At 41.3% G+C, this 14,258-nt stretch overlaps 1 protein-coding gene across 1 annotated transcript in view; it reads right to left on the bottom strand.

Annotated features, from left to right (window-relative positions):
• Positions 1-884, bottom strand: part of LOC311135451 (inositol hexakisphosphate and diphosphoinositol-pentakisphosphate kinase 1-like) — a 66,980-nt gene extending 66,096 nt beyond the window's left edge. The window contains exon 1 of the mRNA XM_084169413.1: positions 809-884. The gene's annotated coding sequence lies outside the window, so the exon portion shown is untranslated. The remainder of the gene's footprint in view (positions 1-808) is intronic.
• Between the last annotated feature and the right edge of the window lie 13,374 nt (positions 885-14,258).

Genomic DNA, 14,258 nt, shown 5'->3' with positions numbered 1-14,258 from the left:
TATATATATTTTCTGTTTGTATTTTTGACTTTATATTTTGTTTACCCCATATGTAACTCTGTGATGTTGTTTTTATCGCACTGCTTTGCTTTATCTTGGCCATGTCGCAGCTGTAAATGAGAACTTGTTCTCAACTGGCTTACCTGGTTAAATAAAGGTGAAATAAATAAAAATAAAAAAAGCTCCCCTTACAAAAAAAGGACTGCAGTCAGAGTGCAGTATAACTGCAGTATGCTGCAAATACTGCCTCGAAAATAAATAAAAAATTACTGCAGTAAATGTGCAGTGATTGCAGAATAACTGCAGTTATTCTGCAATCACTGCGTCCAAAATACCACAGTTACTGAACTTTTACTGCAGGTTCAAAACTGCAATCTTTTTTTGTAAGGGCCAACCTGAGAGGAAGTGACCTACCTACATTACACATAGGGAAAGCAACGCAATTGTCAAACACTGAAACAGAAGTCAAAATAGCCACGAATGTTTGTTAACATTACTTTTTTCGTTTGGAACGAATCTTTTTAAGCTGTCTATCACGAATGGTTCGTGTATGATCCTGTCAAGAAAGTGTGACACTTTTCAATGTCCTTACTGCCGCTCGCGAACTCTACTGAGTGCACTGTAACAACCTCGCCTCGGTGCCTAATTGTTGAACATGCCAATAAATATTACAATGTAGACCACTGCAGCCTATACTTCGTTACAACGTAACTAAGTACACTTTATATTACAGCCAACAGCTAGTACACCGCAAAGTCGATAAAGAATGGTGTAAGAAGTGTTGCGGTCTTAAAATACAGTTACTTACTTACTGACAATTAGAGTTATAACCGGCTGTCAACCTCTTTGTCCCTAGGTAGTTGTTCTGTTGTGCACGCGCGAAAGTTAACCTCGGCAATGTTCTTCTTCTTCTTCTTCTTCTTCTTCTTCTTCTTTAAACTTGTTTTGGCGGATCGCAACCGTGAGGTCCATACATCACCACCCACTGTACTGGCGTGTGATGCCGGTCACGGCCTCCCTATTAAATCAATTCCTCGTCTCTAGCGCTGTGTTTTCACCTACTGTTCCTGAGTGTAAGTTCATTACACTTCGTAGAAAATTTGCCCTACCAACTAACCCTACACCCATAAAAAAAACTCACCACTATTCCACTACTTTACCCTATCTGATCCTACACCAGGCCGGCAGCCTGGGACGACGGGACACTATTGCTCAACACAGCTTGTAACTCTTCTGCAGTAAAATCTTTTACACCCAAGTACTTCTCTGTACCTGCCACCACCACAGCAATTTCTGTGATTTATGTTCCATTGCTGCGGTACAGTTGATAACCATGGCTATGAACGCTAAAAATTCAACCTTACAATAGCACATGTTATTCATGACACATTTTATTGGTCTCTGCCTACTCACAGGGATCCTCTTAGGCTCCCTCGCCCTGGACTCATCTTCCTCTACTCCTCTCTTCAATGCCTCAGCATATGAAACCTTCTGTACTACCCTGATCCTGGCAACCTCAACCTGCCTTTCTCTCACCGGACACTTCTGATCTCCAGCACCATGGGTACACTCACAGTTAACACACACAAACTCTTCCACCAGTAGTACACAATCCATTATCTCATGCCCTCCTGCACACTCCTCACATCTACAGTTGAAGTCGGAAGTTTACATACACTTAGGTTGGAGTCATTAAAACTCGTTTTTCAACCACTCCACAAATTTCTTGTTAACAAACAATAGTTTTGGCAAGTCGGTTAGGACATCTACTTTGTGCATGACACAAGTAATTTTCCCAACAATTGTTTACAGACAGATTATTTCACTTATAATTCACTGTATCACAATTCCAGTGGGTCAGAAGGTCACATACACTAAGTTGACTGTGCCTTTAAACAGCTTGGAAAATTCCAGAAAATGATGTCATGGCTTTTGAAGCTTCTGATAGGCTAATTGACCTCATTTGAGTCAATTGGAGGTGTACCTGTGGATGTATTTCAAGGCCTACCTTCAAACTCAGTGCCTCTTTGCTTGACATCATGGGAAAAACTAAAGAAATCAGCCAAGACCTCAGAAGAAAAATTGTAGACCTCCACAAGTCTGGTTCATCCTTGGGAGCAATTTCCAAACGCCTGAAGGTACCACGTTCATCTGTACAAACAATAGTACGCAAGTATAAACACCATGGGACCACGCAGCCATCATACCGCTCTGGAAGGAGGCGCGTTCTGTCTCCTAGAGATGAACGTACTTTGGTGCGAAAAGTGCAAATCAATCCCAGAACAACAGCAAAGGATCTTGTGAAGATGCTGGAGGAAACAGGTACAAAAGTATGTATATCCACAGTAAAACGAGTCCTATATCGACATAACCTGAAAGGCCGCTCAGCAAGGAAGAAGCCACTGCTCCAAAACCGCCATAAAAAAGCCAGACTACGGTTTGCAACTGCACATGGGGACAAAGATCGTACTTTTTGTAGAAATGTCCTCTGGTCTGTTGAAACAAAAATAGAACTGTTTGGCCATAATGACCATGGTTATGTTTGGAGGAAAAGGGGGGTTTCTTGCAAGCCGAAGAACACCATCCCAACTGTGAAGCACGGGGGTGGCAGCATGATGCTGTGGGGGTGCTTTTCTGCAGGAGGGACTGGTGCACTTCACAAAACAGATGGCATCATGAGGAAGGAAAATTATGTGGATACATTGAAGCAACATCTCAAGACATCAGTCAGGAAGTTAAAGCTTGGTCGCAAATGGGTCTTCCAAATGGACAATGACCCCAAGCATCCTTCCAAAGTTGTTGCAAAATGGCTTAAGGACAACAAAGTCAAGGTATTGGAGTGGCCATCACAAAGCCCTGACCTCAATCTTATAGAAAATGTGTGGGCAGAACTGAAAAAGCATGTGCGAGCAAGGAGGCCTACAAATCTGACTCAGTTACACCAGCTCTGTCAGGAGGAATGGGCCAAAATTCATCCAACTTATTGTGGGAAGCGTGTGGAAGGGTACCTGAAACGTTTGACCCAAGTTAAACAATTTAAAGGCAATGCTACCAAATACTAATTGAGTGTATGTAAACTTCTGACCCACTGGGAATGTGATGAATAAAGAAATAAATAATTCTCTCTACTATTATTCTGACATTTCACATTCTTAAAATAAAGTGGTGATCCTAACTGACCTAACACAGGGCATTTTTACTGGGATTAAATGTCAGGAATTGTGAAAAACGGAGTTTAAATGTATTTGGCTAAGGTGTATGTAAACTTCCGACTTCAACTATAGGAATCTCCTTCCTACACACTACTGTAACATGACCATACTGTAAGCTTGTCACCTAAAACACCGTAATGGCTTCGGAACAAAAGCTCTCGCGGGGTAATTGACACATCCTAACTTTACTCTGTTGGATAAAGACTCTGCATCAAAACTCAGTTTTACATCTTCCTAAGTCTGAGGGTGGTTTTAACCTTCAAGACTTGGAATTGTATCAACTTGCCACCCAGGGCTTTTACCTGTGACAGAATCTATTTTCTAAGGATAAATTGAAGAACATTAACAACTTCATAGTTAAGAACACTGTAACAATATGGAAGAAAATGAAATCTATTCTACAAGAACCAATATCACGCAACCCTATGGAACAATCCTTGGATAGCTTTTCAGAATTCACCGATAAATTGGCCTAAATGGAAAACTAAAGGTGTAGAAACCCGTAAATGACTTGGTAATAGGAAATACATTTATTTCCATGACAGAATTAAAAAGCAATTTTGGACTGACCAATGTAGATATATTCAAATACATGCAACTTAAAAGTTTAATATCAAGAAATTTCGATTTTGGCCTCCCGAGTGGTGCAGCGATCTAAGGCACGGCATCGCAGTGCTTGAGGCGTCACTACAGTTCGATCCCAGGCTGTGTCACAGCCGGCCGTGACCGGGAGACCCATGAGGCGGTGCACAATTGGCCCAGCGTCGGAGAGTTTTGCCGGCCAGGATATCCTTGTCCCATCGCGCTCTAGCGACTCCTTGTGGCGGGCCGGGCACCTGCAAGCTGACCTCGGTCGCCAGCTGGACAGTGTTTCCTCTGACACATTGGTGCGGCTGGCTTCCGGGTTAAGCGAGCAGTGTGTCAAGAAGCAAAGTCGTGTTTCGGAGGATGCATGGCTCTCGACCTTCGCCTCTCCCGAGTCCGTAGGGGAGTTGTAGCGATGGGACAAGACTGTAGCTACCAATTGGATATCACGAAAAAGGGGTAAAAGTAAAAAAATATATATGACATTTCGATTTGAATCAGCGGGAACCCTATTTGGTCAGAAAATGATATTCATATGATAGGTAAGATATACAAAACCTTGCAGAGAGCCTATCCAACTGACAATCTCTTCGAAAAAAATATAATCTACTGGAACCAAAACTTTAAAATAACTGATATTGGCACAAGATGGAGGGAATATTGGAACATAAGTAACAAAATTACAGTTGACGAAAATGTATGCTTAATTCAGTATAAACTAATGTATAGAAGTTATTACACAAGAGACAAAATTCACAAATTCTACAGCATAATGGCAGACTCATGTCTTAAGTGTAAAACTAACAATGACTCAATAATCCATGCCTTCTGGGAATGTTATAGTCCGAAAGTTATGGGCAGAGTTAGAAAGTTGGCTGTCAGAAGTGTTATAATGTAAATGTACCTTTAATCTGTCAGTCTACATGTTTCAAGACATGGCATATGAGGGTGCACTGAGATACCTGATGGGTTGGACGATAATTTTCTTGTCAATCATCTTGAAAAAACGTATACCGGAAATCAACCAATCTTCCATCGTTAACACAATTAAAAAGGTCAAACGCTTTATTATCTAAATGTTGAAAGTGTGTGGGCAACGGAGAGAAACAAAATGATGCAAATTATTATGTACAATTCCGTTTTTATTCTTTGATTTAATTTGTGATATTCTTTGTCCTATGAGGTGTGACGGCTGTTGTTATATCCCAGCACTAACACACCTGATTACATTAATTCACAATCACACCCTTGACTAGTTGAATCATGTGTGTTAATGCTGGACTGGAACATAAGCCTGTGGGTTTCCAGGACCAGGATAGAAGAACAAAATTGAACACCTTTTCTGTATACTGTACAATATTTATGCGAAGTATGTCTTAATTTTGCAGAATTCCATAAGTTGGGGCCATTATATCTTGATTCACAGGAAACTGTTGAGCGTGAAAAACCCAGCAGCATTGCAGTTCTTGATACAAACCACCTACAGTACTACCATACCCCGTTCAAAGGCACTTAAATATTTTGTCATGCCCATTCACACAATCCATGTCTCAATTGCCTCAAGGCAAATCCTTCTTTAACCTGTCTCCTCCCCTTCATCTACACTGATTGAAGTGGATTTAAGAAGTGACATCAGTAAGGGATCATAGCTTTCACCTGGATTCACCTGGTCAGTCTGTCATAGAAAGAGCAGGTGTTCTTAATGTTTTGTACACTCAGTGTACATTTAATATCAATATTAATATAATACACGTTTTTCTCATAATAGTAGAAACAAGTGTCATTAATCACCCACGGACTGGTTTATGATGTACTATTCCACCCTGACAAAGTTCCTGTGTATTGTTTCACGCCATATGATTGCAAACGTGACTTTCATTTAAATTAAGCTTCAGCGATGAGGCGCTTTCAGAGTGAGGCAGGAGAAAAGACAAATTAAGAAATTTTAACAGAAAAATGTCCTACGTTAAAACGTTTCTTTACTAAAAGGGCATGTCATACTCCTTTTGGTCAGACAGCATCAGATACATGGGCTACATATAGTAAGACAGAGGGGCGCTGTTTCGCTCGCTCGGATGCTTTCTCCGGTGAGAAAGTTTCAGCCACTTGCGAATTTAAGGAAAGTTGGCGTGTGCACAGTGCATTGTTCAGATGCTGGAATTATTTTTGGATGAATGTGCAAAGGTAACCTAATTTTTGAAGTTATTTGTTTGACAATCAGATGAAAACATGACCGGTTGTGTTCATGGAGCATTAAAAGGTAATACATTTTTACAGCTAAATTACATGTCTTTACTATAAAACCCATTAAGACTGACCTCTGCCTGGGGCCTCCAAATAACTAAGTCTTCCCTTGCCTGAGTGCATACTTGTTTGAACTACACATGTTATGTTGAAGAAACTGTGCCTCCAGATAAAGCATGGGAGTGGCGAGTCTGTACATAATTAGTAACATCAATACATTTTACAAGTTTAGCTAATTCAAGCTAATTCAACCTGCAAAAACCAAACATGGCCAACTGAGGCGTAAAATTAGTAACAGACCCAGATGAATTTCCATGTACATACAGTAGATCTTATAAATTAGGATGTTCCATTTGCACACTGACACTCAGGCATATGTATAGACAGCCCTGGCGTGTCAGACAGGTCGTGTGGGTTGTGTGGGCCTGGTTCTTTGTCAAGAAGCTGGTGTGGGGAGGCTCCCTGTCCCATCATGCAACAGGACATGAGAGGCCAGTCTGTACTGTGGCACAAGGAAACAGTTTTCCCTAAAAACCAATACTCACCCCACTCCAATTCTACCCAACCCCACCCCTTTCCACCTCTCTGCCACCACTCTGACTCTACAGTGTACATTTGGATATGATTATGTAATATGCCCAAAAGCGATGGCAGCGAAACACTCTTAGGCGCCCTTTCTTCTCCCCAGAGCCCAATGGGTCGACCGGCCAGGTCTGGTGCCAGTGCTCCTGGGTCAGTGGCGGCCATCTTGGTTTTCCTAGGAAGAAACCAGGGCTTTGTTCCTAGTTTATTGCTCTTGGTTTACAAGGAGAGAGAACTAGAGGAAATATGGGGTGAAGAGGTTTGTGTAAAGAACGCAATGCCATATCAGTTAGCCCCGGTGCTGAGTGAGCCATTTAGAACATTTAAGACCATCAGAGGGGGGCATAAGCTTAGATCCTTCTTGTGAAGGAATAAAGTTTGATCAACTCTGTGTGTGTCATTGTTTTTCCTAAATTAGCCACATAGCCAATGGTAAAAAAGGAAACCTGTCCAGTTGGAGACTTATTTGGATGAGTGTGTACCTTGTGTGTGTGTTTAGTTTTCCTAATGGTCTATGGAAAGGGCAAGGAGTTTACCAAGTCTTTCTCATACTTTCCTCAACCTCATTAAGACGCCCCAAAATAAAGATGAACATTTCCAGGCTGTTAGTATGATTCATGAATCTCACTAGTCTAAAATTAGAACTCTAATGAATATTACACCATTATGTTGAATTTTGGGCTGAAATTATGTTGATTATTCTTAGAAACTTGCTACAAGATTAGTCAGTCACAGATGTACAGTAGTACATAATGCTCAACAGAGTTACTTACTGTAAGGAACATTTGCCTCTGGGGGTGCTCTTGAGCCAAATGAGGTCCCCTAAATGGACAGAAATATTGTCCAGAAATTACCTAATTGAACACAAAGGGCCAAGGAACAATTGTCAACATGAAACTTGTGATCAGTAAGTGGTATTCAACTTAAACTCACACTCTATTCTGTCATAACCTTTTGGAAAGAAAATATTGAACTGTATGCCTTTTGATGCCCACGTTATGTACTGTACAGCGTACTGTACATCGTACTGTATGGTTTTGCTTTACGTGTGAATTGGTTGTCAGGATGAGTGGCACATGTCATTACAATGTGATACGGTACAAACGTGCATTCTTGTCCAGTAGCTAAACTAGCTATAGCAGTTCCAACTATGAATAAAACATAACTTTTGATCTGCTATTTCTTGCCTCAATTATAATTTTTTTAAACAGCCTTTAACTACCTACCTGTTATTCTAGCTATATCATTCACCGCCAGTCTATTCCCATAATACAATGTTCAAAATATGATTTCCAGTACATCCAGTTGGCACAGACATCCCAATGAAATGGCATAGCAAAGGGGGCCATCAATTGGGTTATAAATTACACATACATGTATAGGCCATATGTAGTGAATAGGCCCCGCCTCCCATAATACAGCCATTCATTTCTATGGAGCAGACTTTTCCACTGACACACCGTGAGTGGCTGTGTCAGAGCCCTGACCGGAGGAGATGGGAGGCTGAGTGAAAGAAGCTCTTATGGCCGGGCGCTGTGGCCCCACTTCATGACGGAGGTGAGTGATCAGTAGGAGCCAGGGACTTTACAGTGCAGTACACAGCTAAACCCCATAGAGATGACTTGAGAATCCCTGTGGCGCAATCCCAAGTGACACCACCATCTGTTGGTTGTGGAGATGAACTGCATGAATGAATACCAGGAATCCATCAATGAGAATGTATTTATCCACCTTCTTAAAATGAAGTCTGGAGTTTGTGTGCTTGTATTTGTGTGTTACTGTTAATGTCCCTTGGAATTATTGTAATGTCTATCTAAGAAGTTTCCCTGTCTCTTTATTAATATACTTACCAATAAACAGAACTAAACTGAACAAAAATATAAACACAACATGTAAAGTGTTGGTCCCATGTTTCATGAGCTAAAATTCCCAGAAATGTTCTATACGCACAAAAAGCTTATGTTTCTCAAATGTTGTACATTATTTTTTTACATCCCTGTTAGTGGGCATTTCTCCTTTGACAAGATAATCCATCCACCTGACAGGTGTGGCATATCAAGAAGCTGATTAAACAGCATGATCATTACACAGGTGTACCTTGTGCTGGGGACAATAAAAGGCCAGTCTAAAATGTGCAGTTTTGTCATACAATGCCACAGATGTCTCAAGTTTTGAGGGAGCGTGCAATTGGAGCTGTCCACCAGAGCTGTTGCCAGATAATTTAATGTTCATTTCTCTACCATAAGCCACCTTCAATTTGGCATACGTCCAACTGGCCTCACAACGGCAGACATTACATTACATTACATTTTAGTCATTTAGCAGACGCTCTTATCCAGAGCGACTTACAGTTAGTGAGTGCATACATTATTATTTTTTTATTTTGCATACTGGCCCCCCGTGGGAGTGTAACCACACCAGCCCAGGACCTCCACATCTGGCTTCTTCACATGTGGGATCGTCTGAGACCAACCACCCGGACAGCTGATGAAACTGTGGGTTTGCACCAGCGGAGGCTGCTAAGGGGAGGATGGCTCATAATAATGGCTGGAACGGAGTAAATGGAATGGCATAAAACACATGGAAACCATGTGTTTGATACCATTCCACTAATTCCGCTCCAGCCATTACCACGAGCCCGTCCTCCCCAATTAAGGTGCCACTAACCTCCTGTGGTTTGCACAGCCAAATAAGTTTTGCACAAACTGTCAGAAACCGTCTCAGGGAAGCTCATCTGCACACTCGTCATCCTCACCACGGTTTTGACCTGACTGCAGTTCGGCGTCGCAAATGCTCACCTTCGATGGCCACTGGAACGCTGGATAAGTGTGTTCTTCACGGATGAATCCCGATTTCAACTGTACCGGGTAGATGGCAGACAGCGTGTATGGCATCGTGTGGGCGAGCGGTTTGCTGATGTCAACGTTGTGAACAGAGTTCCCCATGGTGGCGGTGGGGTTATGGTATGGGCAGGCATAAGCTACGGACAATGAACACAATTGCATTTTATCGATGGCAATTTGAATGCACAGAGATGCCGTGACGAGATCCTGAGGCCCATTGTGGTGCTATTCATCCACCGCCATCACCTCATGTTTCAGTATGATAATGCACAGACCCATGTCGCAAGGATCTGTACACAATTCCTGGAAGCTGAACATTTCCCAGTTCGTCCATGGCCTGCATACTCACCAGACATGTCACCCATTGAGCATGTTTGGGATGCTCTGGATCGACGTGTACAACGTGTTCCAGTTCCCACCAATATCCAGCAACTTCGCACAGCCACTGAAGAGGAGTGGGACAACATTCCACAATCAACAGCCCGATCAACTCTATGCAAAGAAGACGTGTCACACTGCATGAGGCAAATTGTGGTCACACCAGACACTGACTGGTTTTCTGATTGGTCTGTGACCAACAAATGCATATCTGTATTCCCAGTCATGTGAAATCTATAGATTAGGGCCTAATTTATTTATTTAAATTGACTGATTTCCTTATATGAACTGTAACTCAGTATGAAAATGTATGCACTCACTAACTGTAAGTCGATCTGGATAAGAGCGTCTGCTAAATGACTAAAATGTAAATGTAAACTCGGTCAAATCTTTGAAATTGTTGCGTGTTGCGTTTATTTTTGTTCAGTATATCGCTCCTCTTTGTCATCCTTGTGGGTTTGTTGAATTACAAACTGTTGAGGAGGGCCTACTAAGCTGATGAAATCTTAATTTTCATGATAATTTTTTGTCTTTTTCAAACTTTATGAGTTTGTAATGTGAGCATTCTGACGTTGTCAAACAGAGTAACTAATGTCGTATGAAAGGACTGCAAATGTATGAACATAACCTTGTGACACTATATTTGGCTCAGGGTGTCTTATTTGAGAATTTCTATTTCAGGTGTGAATGCAGCCTCAGAGGTTTAAAAATCCTGCAGGTATATAAAAAGTAAAGTAAGCCTACATTTAGGTGTACACATCCATGTAATAGCCTATGCAATATAATTGTTTTGGCAATAGCAGTATGTCTGTGTGTAAGGCTGAAATTCATTTTTTAATTTTAAAGCTGTTGTGGGGGGGAATCATGTGAGATACGAACCCTTGCCACAATCTGCATCAAGTACATGGACTAGGCACTTTACACAAAGAGCAATTTGACCAGTCAGTCAAATACAAGGGATGGGCTAGTTACTTTGATGATCAGAACGTGCTGTTGGACTGAGGTACTGCATGTTAAGGACGCGAAGATGTGCCAGGGTGTATTCACTACCACCTGGTGAAGTTAGCAAAGGGCTAACGTGTGCCATGTTATCGGATAGGACCGGCTACAATTTAGCTTTCTGTCACATGCAAGTAAATCGACAATTTTCATTGGCTGATACGCATTTTGTGTGTGAGAACATGTTTAACTTTAAACGCTTGCTTATGTTTGCAAGTATGGCCCCAGTATATTCTGACATGGGAAACAGCAGACAGACAATAAAACATTGAGTCATTTACCATGTCTTATAGTTGTTTTTGTGAGGCATTCCTTCACAGTGTCCTCATGTACAATCCATTCATGGCCCCGTCCATAAAAACAGTTCTAAACACTACTGTCTGGTTCTGAGCACTCCCTAGGGGCCCTAAAATGGAGTGACCCCTCCAAAGACAATCTGGGCACTCAGCACTTTTAACGACCTAGTACAACTATGCCACCGCACTATATTATTGGCATCAGCCCTGTGCCCCAGACAAGAATACTTAATTGTCCAGAGAGTGTGTGTTTCAGTTCTCTTACTCCATAAAACATAGTCACTTGTTAGTGTATAGGTCTGACATGATTGTGTGTGTAATAATATTAGCAGAGCTCAACAGGTCTATGGTTTGCGCGGTGTTAATGATTATTAATTGAGAACAAAATGGAGGCTCAAGACTATGGAGAATGTCCCCTTAGTGAGGCATACACACAGTGATGTTTCATTTTTTGACTGGAAACAGGCATTCAGTATGCCCAAAGTGAGGTATTTATTGGGTAATTAATTTAGAATAATATTGTACCACGTTCTTTCTGGCCATTTACAGTTAGACGTGCGTACTTTTCTACAAAAACTATTTTTGAGATTCCTATTCTTGACAATGAATCACAGTTCAGTAAGTTGTTACAGTCTGAAAATTCATGAAAACAAAAATGTGCTTTTTGGTCTTAATTTAAGGTTAGTCATTAGGGTTAGCAGTGTGGTAACGGTTAGGGTAAAAATCAGATTTTATGACTTTGTGGCTGTACCAGCTAGTGACCACTCCACAGAGATTCATGACAAAAAACACTAACCTGCTCCTCCAATGGCATGCTGACACATCCAATAGCAGTAGACCTTGCTGATACATCATCCAGTGTTTGTTTGGAAAGGGCTGCCATCATTCCACCTGTTGTTTTGGGTGCCCTTTTTGTATTTACTGTATTATTTTGTTTTCAGTGAGTGATGGATATATCTCAGGAAAAAATGTAAGCCTTCCCCACCTTGAATCTTTGGCACATCTTTTCTCACAGTGAATCAGTCTTATGGTATAGATAATACTAGGCTGTAGAACATTCACAGTACCTGAAAAAAACTGAAAGGGTCTGGGTGACCTCTACTAAACACTATGTACTGATTCAGGGATGTGTGAAGGACCACAGGGATGTCCGGCAAGAACAGAGCCAAAGGATGACAGGCCAAATGATTTTTATTGTCACAGCACAACGCACTCCGGTTCACTTTGGGTCCTTATCCATTCATGTGTGGTTTCTAGGAGGAAAGAGAAATGGAAATACAATTAACCATGCATAATTACACACAAGGCAATTACGCCTATACATAATTGCACACTACTGCATCACACAAGTTAAGCTAAATACAGTAAATTATGTTCTCAATTGCACACTATAAAGATAAACATGCATAATATTGTAGTGCCCGAATCACATCAATGAACATGAATGGTTAAATAGAAAGCAGGCCCAGGTAGAGCCAGAAGCTAGCGTTAGCCACGTCAGGTATGCTATAAGGCTAGGATAAAGCACTGGGCCTGGTAATGACCACCATGTGGGAAAGGCACTGCCACTGTAGCACACAATTATACCAGTAAAGGTTGCACCATCTGCACAATAAGGACTGAAATGTGAGACAATGGCATCAGACTGAACAGCCCCCATGTAGCCATAGCATTATCATTTGCAGTGGGCTACAAGCATTTAGCAGGCTAGGCAGGTCATGCTAACAAGGATGAACATCCCTGCAAACGGACTTTACTATCAACTCTCAAATGGGAATATTTACATTATTTTACACACACAGTAACACAGCAAACACTTCTTTGTTGCTAGCTCTGCTCCCATGTGTCAATTTCCCTCTCTTTATCAGATTAGCCATGCCCAGTTGGCAGGCACCAGCAAGGTAATTACACATGTGAGAAGTGATTGGTTCTTTGGCAGGTCAATCGTGGTCTGTAAGGGCCTTTTTAACAGTACCTCAAGTACCAAACATTTTTTTACAGTTCGATAAAGCAATGATATAGACTACTGTAGCTGACTATTGGATGAGTGCTGGATGCTGGACATGTATGGCGTGTTCGTGTTAATAGGTCAGAGAAAAGGAACACATCCCACATCCAATTTCCCAAGCCTCTATGTGTCTGTGTGTGTGTGTGTGTGTGTGTGTGTGTGTTTGTGTGTGTCCCCACAACAATAAGTAAACTAACCAACATTTGACTAACTGGGGACATTTTGTTAGTCCCCACAAGGTCAAATGCTATTTCTAGGGGGTTTAGGGTTAAGGTTAGAATTAGTGTTAGGGTTAGAATTACGTTAAGGGTTAGGGTTAGGAGCTAAGGTTAGTTTTAGGGTTAGGGTTAGGAGTTAGGGTTAGGTTTAGGGTTAGGGTTAAGGTTAGGTTTTTGGGTTAAGGTTAGGGTTAGGGTTAGGGTTAGGGTTAAGGTTATGGTTAGGGTTAGGGTAAGAGTACGGGTTAGGGTTAGGTTTAGGGGTTAGGGAAAATAGGGTTAGGGTTAGGGGTTAGGGAAAATAGGATTTTGAATGGGACTGAATTTTGTGTCCCCACAAGGTTAGCTGTACAAGACTGTGTGTGTGTGTGTGTTTGTGTGTGTGTGTGTGCCTGTGTGTGTTTAACAAAGAGTAAACAGTGTTGAGAAGACCCCTCACCCTCACTCACCCCAAATACATCCAAAATGCTGCGTGAAAACTAGCTTCGATAGTTGTTTGGCCTCAGTACAAACAGTCAGCTCCTATTACGAAAGATTGTGGATCATTTAGCTGTCTGTTTAGTCCCCTTTGGTCTTTTCTCTCATGTAGTGAATGGCAAGTCCATAAACCTGAATGTGAATGTTTGAATTTTTATACTCTCCAAAGTGATACAATCTTATTGTAAAGAGTTAACTGGAAATGTGTCCCAAGTTTACTGATACTGTATTATATATAATACAATAATATCATATTATTTAAATATTATTAGCACAGTCCAACACACCAAAACAATACATCCATGTTCATTCTGAGCTATGCTTTTCCCCAAAAATAATATTTTAGCAATACAGGAGGTTGAAAAATATTATTTTGGAAGTGGATTTAGTTTTATAAACCTGATGCCAATTTCACC

Source organism: Coregonus lavaretus (assembly GCF_964263955.1).
Source record: "Coregonus lavaretus genome assembly, chromosome: 9".
Taxonomy (NCBI): Eukaryota; Metazoa; Chordata; class Actinopteri; order Salmoniformes; family Salmonidae; genus Coregonus; species Coregonus lavaretus.
The sequence above is the reverse complement of the archived record's forward strand: the minus strand, read 5'-3'. Positions and strand labels throughout refer to the sequence as shown.